Here is a 23,098-nt window from a genome sequence, read left to right on the forward strand (position 1 = left end):
GGCACGTGCGCGTTCCCGTCGGAGGGCGGGGGTCTCGCGGCTCCCGCAGCGCCAGGCGCCTCTGGCGCACAGCGCAGGCGCCTGGCACTTCTCCGACTGGGAGTCTCCGTCCCCCAGGGTGAAATGCACCGCATTGTGACTTGGGCCAGCTTGTTTCCACGTGTGCCTTTGACCCACACGTGGCTGTGGCGCGGCCAGACCTCTTCAACCTCTCCATCAGGTCTCAGAAAACACACGCGCAATCGTTTTACACACAGGACCACAAGACGGATGGTCAAGTGCATAAGGTTGTAGTCATCTCCCACAATGAAGAGTACCGGCTTACTTATAGGAAGGCCTCGGTTTTGTCAAGATGATCCTAGGTATTGGGCGAAAGAGTACCGAATCATTGCTGAGTCATTTCGTGCAGTTTTGTTTTTTCAACAGGTTCTTCACTTGGCCAGGCATCTTGGCACAGTCCATGACTGAACAGCTTTCTTGAACCTACCCCTGTTGACATCTTACCTAACCTCTGGTCCCTGGTTTCCTCATCAGTAAACTCCTCACCTACTTGGTTCAGACCTTTGCACTTTAGGTCATATTCACCCAACAGCTGGAGAGCCACCCAAAGCAGTGTTTTATTCAATCCCAAGAATCTCTCCCCTCCACACACTCCACACGTCTCTCTCTCTCTCGTTGGGAAGCACTGGTTGAGGTTTTGGGAAACATGCCTCTGGCAGTCCCTTCATATTTTACATTTTGAGTTTCAGAAGCCTCCTGGCCTGGGACTCCAGCAAGGACACTTGGTGATCTCTCACCTTTGCTGCTGCTGCTGCTAAGTTGTTTCAGTCGTGTCCGACTCTGTGCAACCCCGTAGATGGCAGCCAACCAGGCTCCTTCGTCCCTGGGATTCTCCAGGCAAGAACACTGGAGTGGGTTGCCATTTCCTTCTCCAATGAATGCATGCATGCTAAGTCGCTTCAGTCCTGTCCAACTCTGTGCGACCCCATGGAGAGCAGCCCACCAGGCTCCTCTGTCCACAGGATTCTCTAGGCAAGAATACTGGAGTGGGTCTAGCCATCCTATACCCTTGGCCAAGAAGTGGCCTCCCCACAACCCCAGATATAACAACCTAAAGCCTTCCCCCTCCATTTTATTTCTTCTTATTGCCTCCCTGCTCTCACAGTAACCTTATGGAGAAGACCTCTGATGTCCCCCACATTTTGCCTTATTGCAACTTAGGCATCTTTGTCTCTTTTGCCTGCAGACAGTCTGCTGGCATCAGGCAAGCCGGATCATGACAACTCACTTTTCCAAGGAAATAATCCATTCCTCAAGGGGAAATGGAATCGGAAAGGTATGTGGAAAATGGTTATGAAACATACAGTCCGGTTTTTAAATAACAAGTTTGTTCAGCTTCCCAGGGTCTGTTCCACTCTGTGTATACCCAAATAGCCCATAAAAATGATTCTGTTCCTGGTGGCAAGACTACCCTCAATATCTTGAGCATAATATGACAAAAGTATGTAGGCATGATAGAACAAAACTGTAGGAAGAAAAAGATAAGAGATACACAGAGTATCACCTGAACCAACAGCCATACTACTGCTAATGACCATATTTCAATGATATATGGATGATCAAAGAACAGTTGGTGGAATGCAACATACCATGACCAAAAACAAACTAGGAGGACTTCCCTGGAGATCCAGTGGTTAGGACTCTGCACTTCAAAGCAGGAGGCACGAGTTGGATCCCTGCTCAGGAAAGTTTCCTCTGCTGCATGGTAGGATTTCCACCCCACCCCACCCCCCAAAAAAAAACTACACTAGGAAAAAATATAAATTTCAGCAAGATGTATTCCTCAGTGTGTTTATACTCACAATTAAAAAATCAAAAACAAAATCCATCATAATCAGAATCTAAGCAAATATATCAATTATCACCCATGTTATTACATATCATTTAAAATTTTCTTTCCCATGTAATGAGATCATAAAGAGAAAAATGCCTGCCATTTTGGAAAAGAAGACAAAATTCTCTTTTTGGCAGACAGTAGGAATATATTCTTGGGAAACACCTGAGAAATGATGTAAAAATAAACTTCTTTAATTGGGAGAAATTAATAAACATTAAATTTAAAATCCCAAAAGCTTTCATGTATGCCAGCAATAATCCTGTAGAAAATAGAATGGGTAAATGATGACATCACAGTAGTAGTATCAACCACTACAAAGTAAATGAAACGCCAAGGAATCCTAAAAATATGGTTAGGACGTTGTAGTAGAAAATGATAAAACTCATACTCAGCTTTAAAAGATATTTGAGTAAATCAAGAGGCACTTTAGCAAAGTTGGGAGATTGGGCTGGTGTCTGCAGGGATTATTATTATTCATTTCTTGCTTAGTACTTTCTTGTTTTCAGTCACTTAGTCGTGTCGTGACTCTCTGGGACCCCATGGACTGCAGTACGCCAGGCTTCCCTGTCCTTCACTATCTGCTTAGGACTTGAAAGTGTCAGTCCCTTAGTCGTGTCCTGCCAACTCTCTGTTCATGGGATTCTCTGGGCAAGAATACTGGAATGGGTTGCCATTTCCTTCTCCTGTCTGCAGGGAGGTGTGGACCAAACAGGCTGCAGCTACAACACAGGTCTGCTTCACAATTGCCAGGTACTATCTCCTTGTCTTACCAGAGGTGGCGTTTTATAGTCTATTCCACCATTCCCGCGTCAGATTACACCCATGTAACATGTCTGTGCTGGGGGTGGGGCACAGTTTTTGGAAGGTAGAGGAGAGGCAACATTATAATATGGAAGGAGGTAGAGAGTGAATTCCTACTGGCAAAGACCCACAAGTTGCAGGTTTAGTACAATGCCAAGGATATTTACAGATTAGTTTTTCCCTTGATTTTCATAAAATAATTGTATTTTCCACCTGTTAAAACAATAGGGCAAGACAGTTTTGACTTTTTCTAAACAAGAGTAGAAATCTTTTTTGAAAGACTAGCACTCCACTGCGTGGTTTATCTATAGTTCAGTGCTACTGCACTGATGAGCAGGGTTGTTTTTTGAGCCACTGTAGTAGTACACTGTTACAGCAACAGCTGTGATATGTGCATGCCTCCCACATTGTCGTAGCCTTGGCGATGGAGCTTGCTTTGTCTGATGGCACAACAGCATGTGTGAAGCAAGCAGAGAGTTGAAAAGTGCTTGCACACTGGGGTTTGCCCTCTCTTGCTGTTCTTGAAACAAGATGATAGCAATGTGAAGAAGCCTGGGATAGGTGAATGAGGCGAGATCCATGGTCCATGTTTCACCCTAGCTGCCAGAGAATCATTTACCAGAAGTGTGGGTGAGACCGTCCTATACCATCCAGCCCCCAGCACAGCCAGTTAGCTAACAGAGCACTGACCACGAATGCATTAAGTAAGGCTTCTGAGAACAGCAGGACTGCTCAGCTGAGCCCAGCTGAACTCACTGAGCTGCAGAATTGTGAGCAAAAGACTCAGTTGTGTAAATTGTGGGGTGCATCAAGAGCTAGCTGACACAATCATTAACTGCCATCCATCAAATTCCAACCAAAACTAAAGAGAGAACGTATATTTCCTAGTAGAATTTCACCTCTTTTGAAGAGATTGACATTGAACTGAGTCAGACCTTGACTCTGACTCCAAAGGTAATCTTCCCTTCACTATGACAGATTGCACATGTGCTGAGATTGCTGAGATGCACACACAGTACATGTTGTTCCTTATGGTACAGACTTTCTCTTCTCTCATTTTTTTTTTCTACCTGGGTGATCCAGACACCCAGGAGACCATAGCTTCTATGTAACATTCTAAAACTAAGAAGACCTGCCCTGAGAGCAACAGGTCAGGGATACGTATTTGTGCACTTTTTCTGAGTTAGGAAGGAGCAGGCAGATTGGAAAGTGAGAGCAAGATTAGAAACATGATCCTGCACAGTTGGGCACCTTTCTTGGTGAGATGGGGATGGAACCTAGAGTTGTCTCTTTTGTGATTAAATTAAAGTGGAATGCAATTCTAAGAGGGAGGAGTTCTCCAGAACAGATGTCAGCTCAGATGGAGACAATTTCAGGCCTTCTCAGAGCTTTATGGTATTCACAGCTGATTCTAGCTTTCAGGAGAGTTACCACCCATATCTGCCAGGATTTCTGGATGTATTAAAGGGAAGCTGAGTCAGGGAATGTGATTTTAGTAGTAGTCAATGTGTGGGGGAAATTGGTGTTTTGTTAACCCAATGCCCTAGCATTTAAATCTCGCTCTCTCACTAGCTGTATAGTCTTAAATCAGTGAATATCTTGGACCTTGATAGTTCTCATCTATAAAATGCAGATAATGAAAGTACCTACCTCATTAATTTCTCCCTCCCGCAAAGGCTTTCCTGACCATTACTCACTCATCTCTTATACTGTGATTAAATTACCCTCCTCCTTTTTGCCAGGCTCCCTTGACTTGAATTCTGTCATAGTTTTATTTAGGGAGCGCTGTGATGATCTGTCTGCATGTTTGAGAAAAATGTAAAGGCTGGGGGCCAGCCAGATACGTACCTGTTCCCCGAGTCAGCACAGTGACCTGAACTTGGCATCCAGCAGGGATTCAAAATATATTGATTGAATGAAAGAGTGTGACAAAGGCTATTTGGATCATGAAGGATGGTTCTCATTACACCTAATAATTGTTTATTCCAAATATAAAATGAGAGATGAGTGAACACAGGCAACTCCATACGTGGCTTTTCATGTGGGGAGGCTTCATCGTGTTCCTTGCATTCTCTCTTTTTCCCTCAAGCGCAGAGAGGGGCTATAGTAAGTCATTCAGTAGAAACTTCTCAAACACCAAGTGATTAGAACAAAACAATGCCTCTCCAGTCTTTCTCTTTGATTAATCAGTGAACCATGGGGATAAAAACAAGACTTCTAAGTTTGTGATTGTGTGAGTAACAGCACACGTGTGAACAATCAAGGGTGTGAGCACAAAGGTCAATGGAGATCAAGTCCAGGTGAGTGTTACCACTCTCAAAGAGGCCGTGAGCACCCCTTAATTCCTCCTGCTTCTTTGGTGACTCCCTCTGGTTCCCTGACTGCAGTGTCCCCCTTTTTCACCGATTACTGTCCTCTCTACCGACCTAAATTCAGCACCCAAACCCTTGCTAGTGCTGTCTCTAGAGTCAAATGCTAATCACTAAGAGAGGTGTTTGAGGTCCTATAGGATCTGACCCTGTCTCCTCCCTGACTGTACCCCCAGCAGCCTCCCTTCAGTCACTCAGCTCCAGGTCAGCTGGGCTCTGCAGTTTCTGGGTCATGTCAGCGAGGCTCCCTCCTCAGGGCCTCTTCCCTTTGCCTGCATGCTCCTCACCCACATCTGCCTGGCTGACTTCCTCACTTCCATGGAGGTCTTGCTCATTTCTCACTTGCTTTCTCTGTGAGGGCTACCCAGGCCACTGGACAGTATATTGGCAAGTGCACCCACCTTTCCCACCGTCCACCCTATCTCTCATCCCCTTTATCTTGCCCTACATTGTCCTTTAGTTACAACATGTATCACCTAACAGACTCTGTTATTTACTTCTTTGCTTTGTTTGTACTTATCTCTGTCCTCCCCCATAGTTCCCAGCTGCAAAGTCCTTGATCTTAGAAATCTTTCTCTCTTGCTCACTGGTCAATCTCCACCAGCCCAGAACATTACTGAGAACACACTGTAGTCACGCAGATGATATCAGTTTATGTACTGAATGTATCTGCCTCCCTTGGTACATTGTGATACCCTTGAGGGCAAGGGCCGTTGTTTGTCTTTGTCAAACCATGGATCTTTGCACTCCATGATCCAGCAAACTTTCTGATACAGCTGGAGAGACACTACTGAATATTCACTGAATTAATGAATTAATTTGTGAAAGTGGCACTAACAGAAAAAAGATTCTGTTTCCAAACTGTAGTGCTTCCAGTAGGCACCATCTGTGTGAGAACCATGGACCTATCAGCGCCATGCAAACTCTGCTAGTCAGTGCGGCCAGATGTCTGACTTGTTTTCTGTGGAAATCTCATAGGCTAGCACTCGGCTTACTACCCAGCCTGACTTAGGGTGGCATTTCTGGAACTCAGGCCTTCGTCATCTAAATAGACTTTGCTTTAGCTGTGCAGAACATGCAGTACTTTATGTATTTTCTTTCAATAAAATTGTATCTTTGAGAATAAAAGGTAATCATATAATCAAACGTGAGTGCAAAAGAAGGTAATGAGCTAGTTGGAGGAAATTGGAGACTACCATGGAATAATAGTACACACAAAGATTGGCACCAAGCTAGGCTCTTCCTGGATCTTCTGTAGTTGAATCCTAATAAAAACCCTCAAGAGGTAATATTGTCATTCCCATTTCACAAGGGAGAATATTGAGACCATGGACATTCTGTGAGTTGCCTGTGATCTGGCAGTAGATAGCCCAATGAGAGCCCAGTTCAGGGCTCATTGGTGATAACACCTCAGAGCAAGTTCAGCATAGACAGTTGCTGTTGCTGTTTAGTCACTAAATCGTGTCTGAATGACCAAACGGACTATAGCCCACTAGACTCCTTGTCCATGGGATTTCCCAGGCAAGAATACTGGAGTGGGCTGCCATTTCCTTCTCCAGGCGATCTTCTGGGCCCTGGGATTGAACCCGCATCTCCTGCATTAGCAAGTGGGTTCTTTACCACTGAGCCACCAGGGAAGCCCACAGCATAGGCAGATCCCCCAACACACTTAATCTGCTCCCAGCAGTCCTGTTTGGTTCCCTTCCTTTTTTCACTGATCCGCTCTCCAAAGCTTCATCCCAGCTCATATCACTTGCAGAAGTGCTTCATCCCAGAGATTTCGCCCCAGCTCCTTTGATCAAATGTTGGTGTATTCAACACTGACCCCTGCTGTGGCAGATGGAAGGTGACTGTTCTGAGCCCTTGCGAAGGAACAAAGTAACTGTTATTTATACTTCTTCATGACTTTTGATGATTGTGTATGCTGGGGAGGGTCCTTTGCTGCAGAGCTAGTTTCCTTGTGTGAGAATCGTGTTCTTGGCAGGATGCCCTTTCCTTCCACAAAGACTTCAAACTGGCCCAGGATGGAAGGTCAGGATCTTACTGATCAGTGCTGCTATGTACCCACAGGCCCAAGCACTGCACCATGAGACCAGTTCCCTCAGAAGCAACACAGATCTCTCAGGGTTACCAGGCTGTTCTGCACATTTCACAGGCTCCTTTGATAAAGACAACAAGTGAGATTTGGAATCAAAATTGGGATCAGGAAAATGGCCACAGTCTTCCAGGACTTCAGTAAAATCTGCCTGTTCTGGGATGATGCACATTAGTGAGCAGCATGGTAGAGGGGCTCTGACCATGGGTTCTGAGCCAGGCATCATTCTCTTGAATTAGAGATTAGTGGACAATGGCTTCCCCCTTTTTTCCCCCATCTTCTCGGGTATTTATTTCAGGGCACATTTGAAAATCAGTGGTTTTGTTAGCAGTTTTCATAAAATAGAAGATCTCCTAGCAGAGGACACCAATTAGACTCTTATTTTCTAAACTTCATTTTAACGTTGATCAGATTGCTTTTAGTACCAGCCTACACCTCACAGGAAAGCTCCTTGACTTGTTGCTTTGGATGAATCTTCTGATGTGTATAATTCCCAGAGTTCTTGTAAAGGAATCCTAGTTCTCTTGTTGCTGTTTCCGAACTACATATCAGAAGAGATGATAGAATCTCTTTGGGGGCTACTGCAGGTCAGCTATTTTCATAACTCACTGACAATTTTCATAAAATCCCTGCAGCATAAATGCCATTATTCCAGTGTCACAAATGAGGGAATGAAGGCCCGGGAGGATAGATGCCTTGCTCATCACAGAGTGAGGAAGTGGCAGAGCTGGGATTTAGAACTGCTCTCACAATCCATTGTCTGCATATCTCCACAATTTAAAAAAGTATTTGAAGAACATTCTTGTGTTTTTGAGAGTCACCAATGTAAATTGCAAAATTCTATACTGTTTCTCTATCTCATCATTCTGTTTATTTTTAGAGTCTTTCTCATGACAAATAGTACTTTCCTTTACAGACAGTATTAAGGTTATAACATTATACTTGGGGGTGGCAGACGTGGAAAGGCATATACATGACTCAGTTCTGCAAAGTGTCGCATTTCGCCATACTGTGGGCTAAAAACTGTGCCATATACTGTGTAGATGCACATGGAGAAAAGAGCCAGGTCTCGTCCTCCAAAACCTCCCGAGTTTCTAGAAGAGTTTGCATGGCACCTGATACTCATAAACCACAGCTATGCTACCTGTGTAGAAAGCCTCTACTGTACTACCCCCAGGTTGCGAATGGATGTTTTTGAGGTTAAAGTTTCACGTTTCAGCGATGCCTAAGATGTTTCCTGCAGTGTATGTCCTACATGATAAGCAAAGAGCAAAGCAACCATGGTGCCAGCCCTTAGGATCTCACAGGAAAACAAACCAAAAAGAAGTTGTACTTGCTAAATTAGAAGTATCCATGGAGTACATGTACAGTGCAAGATGGGAAAAGAGGAAGAGGAGACAAAGATTAGGGCTGAGAATGAAGAGAGGCAGTAGGGTCAGAAGTCAGATCATATTGTGACTGTGAACACTTAAGGCCTGTATTGGAAAATTCCACTGTTTGCCAGGGGATGTGATTCCTTAATCCTGAATATTTGTGATTTTCAACAGAATGATTAAGTAATCACATTGCCAGCTTTATCAGTTCAGTTCAGTTGCTAAATTGTGTCCACCTCTTCGGGACTCGGTGGACTGCAGCACGCCAGACTTCCCTGTCCATCACCAAGGTTGCTCAAACTCATGTGCATCGAGTTGGTGATGCCATCCAACCATCTCATCCTCTGTAGTCCCTTTCTATTATATTCTTATACCAGCCTTATATTCACTAATTAATCTCTCAGTTACATTTTTTAAATAATTTTTATGTTTCTGTCATTTTTTTATTTGCAAAGCTTTGGATTTCGAAACGCTCCCATCATGAGGACATTTCAGAAACTGAGAGATGTTAGAAAGACCAACGATGATGAATCCAGGAAGTCGCCAGTACACTAGTAGTAGAGGCTCCTGAGTACAGGGAGCTGCTGTAAAAGTCAGGAGATGCGTACGTTCCACGCGCCATGGTAGGGTCTGGGATTAGAGCAATCAGGCAAGCTGATCCAGGTCTCTTAGTACAGAATCATGCAGTCATATCTTAAACCCAGTGGTCTGGAAAGATTTGTCAGGATTGTTGATGGAGGAGGTGTCTTACCTGCGCACACACACACACACACACAGACACACTCACACACAGTTAATAAATTAGAATTCTGAAAGCCAGCTAAGATCACAGTTTTGGAGCCAGTCTGTCTGCCTCCAAAGCCTCAAAGAATGTCTATGACATCAAACCCTTTTTCATAATAATTTATTTCAATTTAATTGAGAACCACTACCTGCAGTTTCCCCGACTGTGCTTGCCTGTTGTTGCCCTTAAGAGGAACTGGGAACTGAATGTTCTGCCTTATCTAAACGGCAGGGACTGAGTGGGCAGCTCCTGCGCCCAAGCCCTTCATGTTGAGTATGGCCCCATCTGACAGCCATGTGACCTCATGTTGCTGTCCCACTGCAGGCTGCCTGTTTTTGCCTCTATTTTGCAATTAGTCTTCACTACAATTAGAGTTAGAATTCTCTGCACTGTGACTTTGGTGATTCTTATTTTAATTGGCACTTTTTGAGGTATGTGTGACTATCACTGGGCCAGAAATGATTCCTTAACCTCCCCAGTAGATTGGATAACCTCCCCAGTAGATTGGATAATGCAGAGAATTACCTTATGCTCAACAGATTCAATACGCCAATAACTTAAATACCTGTGATCAGTTTTTGATTGCTGCACAGCAAATTGCCTCGAATTTGGCAGCTTAAACCAGCCCATATGTATTATTTTCCGGTTCCCATAGATAATGCATGCTGCATCGGTCAAGTGAGTTCTTTGCTTAGGGTCTTACGAGGCTGAAATCAAGGTATCAGTGCGGCTGGAATCTTACCCGGAGGCTCTGGGGAGGAAGCAGCTTTTAAGCTAATCCGGGTGATTGGCAGAATTTATCTCTTACGGTGGCAGGACTGAACTATGTCTTTGCAGGGTCTTGTCGAAGCTGCTCTCGGATCCTAGAAGCTGCCTGTTTTTCTCATCATATGGTTCCCTCAATCTTCAAGCAAATGATGGTGTGTCAAAACCTTGTGCTTCAAATTTCTCTTGCTTTCCTCTGCTGCAAGCCAGGGAAAACTCTCTGCTTTTAAAGGACTGCTGTTATTATGTTAGGCCCCTTTGGATAATCCAGGATAATCTCCCAATTTTGAGGTAAGTGGATTAATAATCTCAGTTACTACTGCAAAAGCCCATTAGCCATGCAAATATAACACAAATGTGCATGTGATTCCTCCTCTAATTCACAGTACCTGGGATTATGGCAAGGTATCTTGGGAAACCAGTATTAGGATTCTGTCTACCATAGCCTTTAATAACCATCAGATAATTATTTATTAAAACCCTGTTTTGTGACCCTGATGGAGTATCTGTAAATTCTGTGATCATACTGCAGGTCTTCACTGAGTTCTATCATGTCATCATGTAATTTTATTTGCACCAGTGACTAGTGCCTTCACAAGTGTATTGGTCAGAGTTCCAGAGGAACAGAATCAATAGGATATTTAGAGAGAGAGAGAGAGGAGAGAAATAGATTTTTTTATTAGGAATTGGCTCACATATTTATAGAGGCTGACAAGAGCCCAAGATATGCTTTCAGCAACGTGGAGACCTAGGAAAGCTGATGGTACAGTTTGTCTGAGTCCAAAGGCTGAGAACCAGGAGAGCCAGTAGTGTAAGTTCTAATCCAAAAGTGCTGAGATTGAGCCTTAAGAGCTTGTTCAGTTCAAGTCCACAGGCAGGAAAAGACCAGAGTCCCACCTCAAGCAGTCAGACTTGATTCCCTCCTCCTTGAAGGAAGCTCAGCTTTTTTTGCTCTATTCAGGCTTTCAACTGTTTGGTATGGGACATCCCCATTAGAGGGCAACCTGCTTTACTCAGTCCACTTATTCCAGTGCTGATCTTATCTAAAACTCCCTCACAGACACACTCACAATAATGGTTGACCTACTGTCTGGGCACTTTCTGTGGCCCAATCACATTGACGCAAAATATTGCACATCAGTCCAGGCATCTTGACACAGTCCATAGGTTATCATTTATTTTAAAATTCCTATTCTTTGTTAATTAACTGCTTAGTTTCCCAGCTTCCTTGTCTGTGGATAAGTTCCCTTTGTTAGTTTTATTGTAACTAATTACCTTTAAGAGTATATGTGTTAAAGGGAAACACTGATCAGGAAGCAGTGTACATTCTATATGGTAAAGGAGAATATTGCATCATGTAGCATGCAGATTTAATAATACCTAATATTTATGAAATAGTTACCATATAGCACATCCTTTTGTATGTTTTTAAAGTGCTTTACCTCGTTTGTTCAGCAAAATCCCATGAGATACATGCCATTGTTATTCCCATTTCCATATGAAGAAACTGGGGCACAGAAGTAATTTGCTGCAGATGTCAACTGTTAAGTGGCAGGCCCAGGGTTGGAATCTATGGCTTCAGAACCAATGTCCATAACTAGTTAGTGTGAGCATATAATTTATCATCCACACCAGAATGAGAGCACTATGAAAAATTATACCTCAGTGGGCATAAAACAGAAGACTTACATGTGTGAAGATGCTGTTCACTCTATTAGTGAAAATCCTTTGGGTTGCAAGGAGCAGAAAATTATTTTCTAGGTTGGCTCAATGGAAAAGGAAGTTCATGATCTCAGAGCATTTGTAATATCTGCATCACTTTCCCTCCCTCTGGTAGATTACTCCTGTCAAAATAAAAATTGATTTATTATTATTATTTAAAAAACAAACAGAAAAAAAACCTTCTTTTTGCCTCCCTATTTCTTACTCCCTATGGGGACATTTCTCCTCCCCTTGGTAGCCTACTTCACATAGCGAGGGTCTATACTCACTGTCTCCAGTTTCCTATCCTTCCATTCTGTCTTAATCTCACTGTGATTGAGTGAGGACATCTTCACCTGAGCTGAAACTGTTCTAATCAACGTAATAATGACATCAATATTTCTAAGTCAGTGGCTATGTCACAGTTCCTTGTGTATTCTGTCTATAATTTTGGGCCAAGTCAATCACTCCTTCCACCTGGAACTACTTTCTCCCCTGGTGTATTATTTAGCATTCTCTGGAGATATGGAAACAATAGGATATATATATAGGAAGAGATTCTTTAAAGGAATTGACTTACGCAATTGTGGAGACAGAGAATTCCCCCAATCTGGTGTCTGCAAGCTGGAGTCCCAGAGAGGCTTGGTGGCTTAATTCATTTCAACTCCAACAGCCTGAGAACCAAGAGAACTAATGAGGTAGATTCTAGTCAGGGTCTGAAGACCTGAGAAACTGTAGCACCGAGAACAGTAGAAGATCAATGTCCCAGTTCGTTCAATCAGGCAGGAAAGGCCCAGATTTTCCTTCCTCCACCTTTTTATTGTATTCAGCATTGTTTGCCCTCACACTGGGAAGGGCAAACTTCTTTTCTAAGTCCAGTCCAAATTAAATTCAGATGTTAATTTCACCCGGAAATAGCCTTGCAGACATACTCAGAAATGATGTTTAGCCAAATATTTGGATACCCCGTGATCTAGTCAGGTTGACGCATAAACACCTGGGTTCCAGGACAACACTTTCCTGGTTGTTCCCTGATATAATGTAGCTGTAGCTGCTCAGTCTCCTTGGCTTGTTCTTCTCCTTTCCTTGTGTTCTCTCCATATTGACAAACCTCAGAACTGAATCCTTATCCTCTTCTTCTCTACCTATACTCATTCCTTTCGTGATCTCATCCAGGACTGAGGCTTTCTATGCCATCTATACCCTCTTCTCTCCCCAGCTTTGATATCCAACTTAGGCTCCAGAGTCTGTTTTAACTGTCCACCTGGAAGTGCAAATGGATATCCAATAGACATTACATTTCAATCATGCAAAAAATGAACTTATTTCATTTCAGTCAACCAAATTCTGTTGGTTGTCATCTCAGTTAACATCAGCCTTCCAGATACTCACTTAAAAATACTGGGGTCAGAGGAATCCCTAGTGGTTCTGTGTTCCCAATGCAGGGGTCCTGGCTTCGATTCCCTGATCAGGGAACTAGATTTCATATGCCCCAGCTAAAAATCCCACATGTGGCACCAAAGATTGAAGATCTTACATGCTCCAACTAAGTCCTGGCACAGCCAAATAAATAAATATTAAAAAAAAATATTGGAATCAGTCTTACCATTATATCCATCCAGAAATCCTGTTGCTTCTGTGGTCTAAGTAGATTGGGATTATGAAAAATTTTGCCTTCCCCACTCCTACCATTTGATTCTAAGCCACTACAACTTCTTGCCTTGATTGGTGCAACAACGCAACATCAAAATATTTACATGACCTACAAGTTTCTGCAAGATTTGATGTGTTATTTCTCTGAAATCCAACTACACTACCACGAAATCCCTCCATAGCTACCTTAAGTTAAGTAATCACAGTTTACCTGAATGCTCTTCAACTGGCTGTTGTCTGTGTTTAAAATGTTCTTCTTCTACATATTTAATGGCTCATCCTACCAACTCCTTCAAATCTTTGCCTAAATACACTTTCTGAGTGAGGCTTATTCTGACTACTTAACAAAATTTCCAATTTCTCAACATTCCAGATTTTTCTTTGTTGTTTTTATAGTTCAGTGGCTAAATCGTGTCTATATAGAAATATATATACTTTGTCTACAACTCATGCTTCCAGTTTTCACAATCTTCCAGTTGTTGTTCAGTTGCTCAGTTGTGTCTGACTCTTTGCAACCCCATGGATTGCAGCATGCCAGGCTTCCCTGTCCTTCACCATCTCCTGGACTTTGCTCAAACCCATGTCCATTAAGTCGGTGATGCCATCCAACCATCTCATCCTCTGTCATCCCTTCTCATCCTGCCTTCAATCTTTCCCAGCATCAGGGTCTTTTCCAATGAATCAGCTCTTCACATCAGGTGGCCAAAGTATTGGAACTTCAGCTTCAGCATCAGTCCTTCCAATGACTATTCAGGGTTAATTTCTTTTAGGATTAACTGGTTTGATCTCCTTGAAGTCCAAGAGACTCTCAAGAGTCTTCTTCAGCACTACAATTAGAACACATCAGTTCTTCAGTGCTCAGCCTTATTTATTGTCCAGCTCTCACATCCATACATGACTACTGGAAAAACCATAGCTTTAATTATACAGACCTTTGTAGGGAGTGATGTCTCTGCTTTTTAATATGCTGTCTATGTTTGTCATAACTTTTCTTACAAGAAGCAAGCATCTTTTAATTTCATGGTTGTAATTACCATCAACAGTGATTTTGGAGCCCCCCAAAATAAAATCTGTCATTGTTTCCACTTTTTCCCCTTCTATTTGCCATGAAGTGATGGAACTGGATGCCATGGTCTTTGTTTTTTTAATGTTGCATTTTAAGCCATCTTTTTCACTCTTCTTTTTCACCTTCATCAAGAGGCTTTTTAGCTCCTCTTCACTTTCTGCCATTCGAGTGGTATCATCTGCATACCTGGGGTTGTTTATATTTCTCCCAGCAATCTTGATTCCAGCCTGTAATTCATCTAGTCAGCATTTCATGTGATATACTCTGCATATAAGTTAAATAAACAGGGTGACAATGTAAAGACTTGTCCTACTCCTTTTCCAGTTTTGAACCAGTCAGTCCTGGCATGTAAAGTTCTAACTGTTGCTTCCTGACCCACATACAGGTTTCTCAGGAGATAGGTCAGGTGGTCTGGTATTTCCAACTCTTTAAGTAATTTCCATAGTTTTTCATGATCCACACAGTCAAAGGCTTTAGCATAGTCAATGAAGCAGAAGTAGATGATTTTCTTGAATTTCCTTGCTTTCTCTATGATCCAGCAAATGTTGTCAATTTGATCTCTGGTTCCTCTGCCTTTTCTACCCCTTGCTTGTACATCTGAAAGTTTTCAGTTCACATATTGCTGAAGACTAACTTGTAGACTTTGAGAATTACCTTATTAGCATGGAAAATGAGTGTAATTGTGCATTAGTTTGAGCATTGTTTCTGCCCCCTTCTGTTATGTGTGTCAGAAATCTCTTTCTGACACAGATTTCTCTATCTCTTTTATACTTTGATAAAACTTTATTACACAAAAGCTCTGAGTTATCAAACATCATCACTGGCCCCGGATTGAATTCTTCTCCTCCGGAGGCCAAGAATCCTGGCATCTTTTGTGGTTTAGCAGTAACCTTTCATCTTGGGGCCTCATCCAGGATTCTTCAGGACAAGTAAGGATGCTTGGAGCTCTAGTTCTTTGTTCTCCTAATGAACATGCTTTCTGCTGTACTTTACTAACTCTACAGTGTGCTTGTGTGAATGAATGACATGCCCTGTGTGAAGCAAGTGAGGATCCCTGCTCTGCAGTTCCACAATTCCACAGTGACCTCATATGGCTCATGGCAGAAACCCTGTCAGGGGTTTATACCAACCTGCCAATGGACTTCCCTGGTGGCTCAGACGGTAAAGTGTCTGCCTACAATGTGGGAGACCCGGTTTCAATCCCTGGGTTGGGAACATCTCCTAGAAAGGAAATGACAACCCACTCTAGTATTTTTGCCTGGAAAACCCCATGGATGGAGGAGCCTGATAGGCTATAGTCCATGGTGTTGCAAAGAGCTGGACACAGCTGAATGACTTCACTTTCACTTTCTTTCACTTTGAGCATTCTTTAGCACTGCCCTCCTTTGAGATTGGAATGAAAACTGACATTTTCTGTCCTGCAGCCACTGCTGGGTTTTCCAAATTTCCTGGCATATTGAGTGCAGCATTTTATGAGCATCATCTTTTAGGATTTGAAATAGCTTAACTGGCATTCCATCACCTGCACTAGCTTTGTTTTTAGTGATGCTTCCTGAGGCCCACTTGACTTTACACTCCAAGATGTCTGGCTTTAAGTGAGTGACCACACCATCATTGAAAACCTGGTCATTAAAACTTTTTTCATATAGTTATTCTGTGTATTCTTGCCACCTCTTCTTAATCTCTTCTGCCTGTTAGGTTCTTACCGTTTCTATCCTTTATTATGCCCATCCTTGCATGAAATCTTCCCTTGATATCTCCAGTTTTCTTGAAGAAACCTCTAGTCTTTCCCACTCTATTGTTTTCCTCTACTTCTTTGCATTCTTCATTTAAGAAGTCCTTCTTATCTCCCCTTGCTGTTCTCTAGAACTCTACGTTCAGTTGGTTATCTTTCCCTTTATCCCTTGCTTTCCACTTCTATTCTTTCCTTGACAATTTATAAAGCCTGCTCAACTTGCTCTAATCTGCTTTCCATAGCAGTATAATATTCCTACTTACAGTGTAATTCAGTGATTTATTTATTGTTTATACAGGTACCCCAAAATATGAATTCTGTGAAGGCAGAGACAGATGTACATTTTGTTTACTTTAGTATCTTCAGGGTCAACAGTAGTGCCTGGCAGGTAGCTGTTAGTCATTACATATTTGGTCTAATTGCCAAGTAGACTGGAAGTGCAAAGTAGGGTGGGTTCTAGACATGGAGAAGTCCAGTTCAGGGGTGTCATTAAGGGTTCAGATTCTTTCCCTCTTTTCTTATCCACCTCAGTGTCCTCCATCATTCTGGTACCCAGATGTCTGTAGCAATACAGAGCTCATATATAGAAATGGTAATATTTAGGGAAAATGGAAAATATCTTCCAGTGTTCCTTTTCCAAGAGCAAGAAAACTGTGACATAATACTTTCTACCCCCATCATCCCAAGAATATGAGACTGAATCTGGTCACATGACCAACCCCAAATCAGTGATTGTCAGTGATACTGGATGCATCATAACTGGCTTAGATGAACATGAGATGATGAGGATTTTATCACAATGTCCCCTGAAAAACATCCATATACTGTTATGATGAGAGAGTGTGTGTGTGTGTGTTTGTGTGTATGTGATTGATAGGGGGGGTGGAATTCTGATATGTAGTGGTTTCAGATCATGAAGAAGTAGATTACGGTAATTCAGGAGGCAGGAGATGGGGGAAGAGTTGACATTTTGCCTAGAAACTCCTGGTCTGCTAATCACATGAGGCTAATGTCATTTGATATGTCTATCTCAGACTAGATACTATGTTGACAAAGGCACTAAGAATACTCAGTCAAGTTAGTAGAGGCATTTTTGCCCAAACAGTGGTTAGATTGGCATTAAAAGTTTTGTTTTATGAATGAGTAACCTACCCCTTCTGACTGATAACATCTTCTTCATGTAGCCATGTTAATGCATGTGTGCTGAGTCATGTCTGACTCTTGGTGACCCGATGGACTGTACCTAGCAGGCTCCTCTGTCCATGGAATTTTCCAGGTAAGAATATTAGAGTGGGTTGCTGTTAATACCTTTATTCAAATGTCAGCATTTGTGTCTTGGGACCTACATATTCCCTTTCGTTGGGTTCAGTTTTGAAGTAATATATAACATACGTAAGAAGCATGAAACATATACAGAGATTAATAATGAATAATTATAATGTGAAAACCTATGTAACCACCACCCAAAACAGTGACTCAAATATTATTAAAATCCCAGAGCCCCCGCAGCTCCCCTCTCTGACCACAACAGTGTCTCCTCAATAGAGAAATCTGCCATCCTGATCCTTGCTCAGTATCTCTTCCTTGCAGCTTATTATAGCTTCACCTACTGCCTATGTAAACTACACTAAACTATCTAGTTTCATTAAAGATAAACCTTGTGTCAATAGATATCACATGTTTGATTTTTTTAGTGTACACTTAGAGAGCCACCTCATGTAACTTGTTTCTACAAGCTCTCTGAAATGTTGAAAGGAACCCTTCTTTCCAGGTTAAAGGAAGAAATTCTGTCCCCAAGTATGTGCTTGAGAGTGAATTCAGTGCGAGAGTATACATGAGAGCTAAACAGTATTTTTGACCTCCAGTGAGTCTATAGGCCAGTTAGGAAGATGGTGTAGGCTGTAGGCTGCTAGAGCTAACAGTAGCTCAGGTTAGCAGTAAGGCCACGGGTGAGGCATTCCTTGTGCTACCTCTTACTGGTTTGTGATTTGGGGCAAATCTCTCTACATCTCTGAGCCTGTGAGCTTCTTTTTTAAAAAACTTATTTATATTTAATTGAAGAACACTTGCTTTACAATATTGAGTTGGTTTCTGCCACACATCAACATGAATCAGCCATAGGTATACATATGGCCCCTCCTACTTAAACCTCCCTCCGACTTTCCACCCCATCCCACCCCTCTAGGTTGTCGCAGAGCCCTGGTTTGAATTCCATGAGTCACACATGAAATTCTCATGGCTATCTATTTCACAAATGGTAATATATGTTTCCATGCTATTCTCCATTCGTTCCACATTCTCCTTACCCCTCTGTGTCCACAAGTCTGTTCTCTATGTCTGCATCTTCACTGCTGCACTGCAAATAGGTTCATCAGTACCATATATCTAGATTCCATATGTGTGCATTAATATATTATATTTGTTTTACTCATTCTGACTTACTTCACTCTGTAAAATAAACTCTAGTTTCATCTACCTCATTAGAACTGACTCAAATGCATTTCATTTTATGGCTGAGTAATATTCCATTGTATATATGTACCACTACTTCTTTATTCATTCATCTGTTGGTGGACATCAAGGTTGCTTCCATGTCCTAGCTATTGTAAATAGTGCTTCAGTGAACATTGGGGTATGTGCTCTTTCAAATAATTTATGGTTTCCTCAGGGTATATGCATTCATCTCACACACTAGTAAAGTGATGCTTAAAATTCTCCAAGCCAGGCTTCAGCAATACGTGAACCATGAACTTCCAGATATTCAAGCTAGTTTTGCAAAAGGCAGAGGAACCAGAGATCAAATTGCCAACATCCGCTGGATCATCGAAAAAGCAAGAGAGTTCCAGAAAAACATCTATTTCTGCTTTATTGACTATGCCAAAGCCTTTGACTGTGTGGCTCACAATAAACTGTGGAAAATTCTGAAAGAGATGGGCATACCAGACCACCTGACCTACCTCTTGAGAAACCTGTACAGAGGTCAGGAAGCAACAGTTAGAACTGGACATGGAACAACAGACCGGTTCCAAATCGGGAAAGGAGTACGTCAAGGCTGTATATTGTCACCCTGCTTATTTAACTTATATGCAGAGTACATCATGAGAAATGCTGGGCTGGAGGAAGCACAAGCTGGAATCAAGATTACCGGGAGAAATATCAATACCCTCAGATATGCAGATGACACCACCCTTATGGCAGAAAGTGAAGAAGAACTAAAGAACCTCTCAATGAAAGTGAAAGAGGAGAGTGAAAAAGTTGGCTTAAAGCTCAACATTCAGAAAACTAAGATCATGGCATCCAGACCCATCACTTCATGGGAAATAGATGGGGAAACAGTGGCTGACTTTATTTTTCTGGGCTCCAAAATCACTGCAGATGGTGATTGCAGCCATGAAATTAAAAGACGCTTACTCCTTGAAAGGAAAGGAGTGACTGACCTAGACAGCATATTAAAAAGCAGAGACATTATTTTGTCAACAAAAGTCCATCTAGTCAAGGCTATGGTTTTCCCAGTGGTCATGTATGGATGTGAGAGTTGGACTATAAAGAAAGCTGAGTGCTGAAGAATTGATGCTTTTGAACTGTGGTGTTGGAGAAGACTCTTGAGGGTCCCTTGGACTGCAAGGAGATCCAACCAGTCCATCCTAAAGATCAGTCCTGGGTGTTCATTGGAAGGACTGATGTTGGAGCTGAAGCTCCAATACTTTGGCCACCTGATGCGAAGAGCTGACTCATTTGAAAAGACCCTGATGCTGGGAAAGATTGAGGGCAGGAAGAGAAGGGGACGACAGAGGACAAGGTGGTTGGATGGCATCACCAACTCGATGGACATGGGTTTGGGTGGACTCCGGGAGTTGGTGATGGACAGGGAGGCCTGGTGAGCTGCAGTTCATGGGGTCGTAGAGTCGGACACGACTGAGTGACTGAACTGAACTGAACATGGTATATGCATGGTAGTGGCATTATCGTGTCATATGGTAGTTTTCTTCCTAGTTTTTTGAAGTTTTCCATAATGGCTATATCAGTTTACTTTCCCGCCAGCAGTGCAAGAGGGTTCCTTTTTCTCCACATCCTCTCCAGCAGTTTTTGTTTGTAAATTTCTTGATTATGGCCCTTCTGACTGGTGTTAGATGATACCTCATTGTAGTTTTGATTTGCATTTCTCTAATAATGAAGGATGTTGAATATCTATTCATGTGTTTATTAACCACCTTCATTGGAAAAATATCTGGTTAGGTCTTCTGCCCACTTTTTGATTGAGTTGTTTGTTTTTCTGGTATTGAGCTGAATGAGCTGCTTGTATATTTTGGAGATTAATCTTTTGTCTGTTGTTTCATTTGCTGTTATTTTTCTCCAGCAAATTGAGGGTTGTTTTGCTGTGCAAACGCTTTTATATTTAATTAGGTCCCATTTGTTTATTTTTGTTTTTGTTTCCATTACTCCAGGAGGTAGGCCGCAGAGGATCTTGCTGCGATCTGTGTCAAAGAGTGTTCTGCCTATCTTTTCCTCTAAGAGTTTTATAGTTTCTGGTCTTACCTTAAGGTTTTAAATTCATTTTGAGTTTATTTTTGTATATGGTGTTAGGAAATGTTCGAATTTCATTCTGTTGTACTTAGCTGTCCAATTTTCCCAGCACCACTTACTGAAGAGACTACCTTTTCTCCATTGTATATTCATGCCTCCTTTGTCAAAGATAAGGTGCCCATAGATTGGTGGATTTATCTCTTGACATTCTATCTAGTTCCATTGGGTTGTATTTCTACTTTTGTGCCAGTACCATACTGCCTTGATGACTGTAGCTTTGTAGTGTTATCTGAAATTAGGAAGGTTGATTCCTCCAGCTTCATTGTCAAGGTTGCTTTGGCTATTCAGGATCTTTTATGTTTCCATATAAATTGTGAAATTATTTCTTCTAGTTCTGTGAAAAATAACCATTGGCAGTTTGATAGGGGTTGCAGTGAATCCATAGATTGCTTTGGGTAGAATAGTCAATTTCACAATATTGATTCTTCCAATCCAAAAGCATGGTATATATCTTTTTTTTTTTTTTTTTTGGTATATATCTCTTGATCTGCTTGTCACCTTGATTTCTTTAATCAGTGTCTTATAGTTTTCTGTATACAATTCTTTTGTCCCTTTAGGTAGGTTTATTCCTAGGTATTTTATTATTTTTGTTGGATTGATGAATGAATTGTTTCCTAAATTTCTCTTTCTGAGTTTTCATTGTTAGGGTATAGCAGTGCAAGTGATTTCTGTGGATTAATTTTGTATCTTGTGACTTTACCATAGTCACTGATTAGCTCTAGTATTTTCTGGTGGCTTTTTTTTTTTTTTAGCGTTTTATATGTTTAGTATCATGTCATCTGCAAACAGTGAGAATTTTACTTCTTTTCCAATCTGAATTCCTTTTATTTCTTTTTCTTTTCTAATTATTGTGCCTAGGACTTCCAAAACTATATTGAATAATAGTAGTGAGAGTGGACATGCTTGTCTTGCTCCTACTGTTAGAGGAAATGCTTTCAGGTTTTCACCATTGAGAATAATGTTTGCTGTAGGTTTGTTGTAGGTGGCCTTTATTATGTTGTAGTATGTTCCTTCTGGGCTTCCCTGGTGGCTCAGATAGTAAAGAATCTGCCTGTGGTGCAGATTCAGCCTGGGTTCAGTCCCTGGGTCGGGAAGGTCATGTGGAGAAGGGAATGGCTACCCACTCCAGTATTGCCTGGAGAATTCCATGGACAGAGGAGCCTAGGGGGCTACAATCCATGGGATCACAAAGAGTCGGACACAACTGAGCAACTAACACTTTTACTTTCACATGTTCCCTCTATGCCTACTTTCCATAGAGCTTTTATCATAAATGGGTGTTGAATTTTGTAAAAAAATTTCTCTGCATCTGTTGAGATGATCATATTGTTTTAATCTTTTGATTTGTTAATATAATATATCAAAATGATTGATTTGCATATATTGAAGAATCCTTGCATCCCTGGGATAAAGCACATTGGATCAGAATGTATGATCTTTTTAATTATTGTTGGCTTCTGTTTGCTAAAATTTTGTTGAGGATTTTTGCATCTATATTCATCAGAGATATTGGCCTGTAATTTTCTTTTTTTGTGGTATTCTTGTCTGGTTTTGGTATCAGGGTGATGGTGACCTCATAGAATAATTTTCAGAGTTTTCCTTCCCCTGCAATTTTCTGGAAGAGTTTGAGCAGGATAGGTATTAACTGTTTTCTAAACTTTTGGTAGAATTCACCTGTGATACCATCTGGCCCTGAGCTTTGGTTTGTTGGAAGATTTTTGATTACAGTTTTGATTCCTATGCTTGTGATTGGTCTGTTCATATTTTCTATTTCTTCCTGGTTCAGTTTTGGAAGGTTATACTTTTCTAAGAATTACTCCATTTCTTCCAGGTTGTTCATTGTCTTGGCATATAGTTGCTTGTTATAGTCTCTTATGATCCTTTGTATTTCTGTGTTGTCTGTTGTAACCTCCTTTTTCACTTCTAATTTATTGATTTGAGTCTTCTCCCCTTTTTTCTTGATGAGTCTGTCTAATGTTTTGTCAGTTTTGTTGACAAAAAACCAGGTTCCTATGTTAGGTTCTTTGGTCTTCTCAAAGAACCAGCTTTTAGTTTTATTGATCTTTTCTATTGCCTCATTCATTTCTTTTTCAGTTATTTCTGTGCTGATCTTTATGATTTCTTTCCTTTTACTAATTTCGGGATTTTCTTGTTTTTCTTTTTCTAGTTATTTTAGGTGTAAAGTTAGGTTGTTAATTTGATATTTCTCTTGTTTCTTGACATAGGCCTGAATTGATATAAACTTCCATCTTAGCTCTGCTTATGCTTGATTTCT

At 41.5% G+C, this 23,098-nt stretch overlaps 1 long non-coding RNA gene across 1 annotated transcript in view; it reads left to right on the forward strand.

Annotated features, from left to right (window-relative positions):
• Positions 1–10,080: 10,080 nt before the first annotated feature.
• The window catches only part of LOC132344285 (uncharacterized), a 35,950-nt gene continuing 22,932 nt past the window's right edge, over positions 10,081–23,098 (forward strand). Inside the window, exons 1-2 of the long non-coding RNA XR_009493488.1 lie at positions 10,081–10,375; positions 17,424–17,515. This is a non-coding gene — a long non-coding RNA (uncharacterized lncRNA). The remainder of the gene's footprint in view (positions 10,376–17,423; positions 17,516–23,098) is intronic.

Source organism: Bos taurus, chromosome X, assembly GCF_002263795.3.
Source record: "Bos taurus isolate L1 Dominette 01449 registration number 42190680 breed Hereford chromosome X, ARS-UCD2.0, whole genome shotgun sequence".
Classification (NCBI taxonomy): domain Eukaryota; kingdom Metazoa; phylum Chordata; class Mammalia; order Artiodactyla; family Bovidae; genus Bos; species Bos taurus.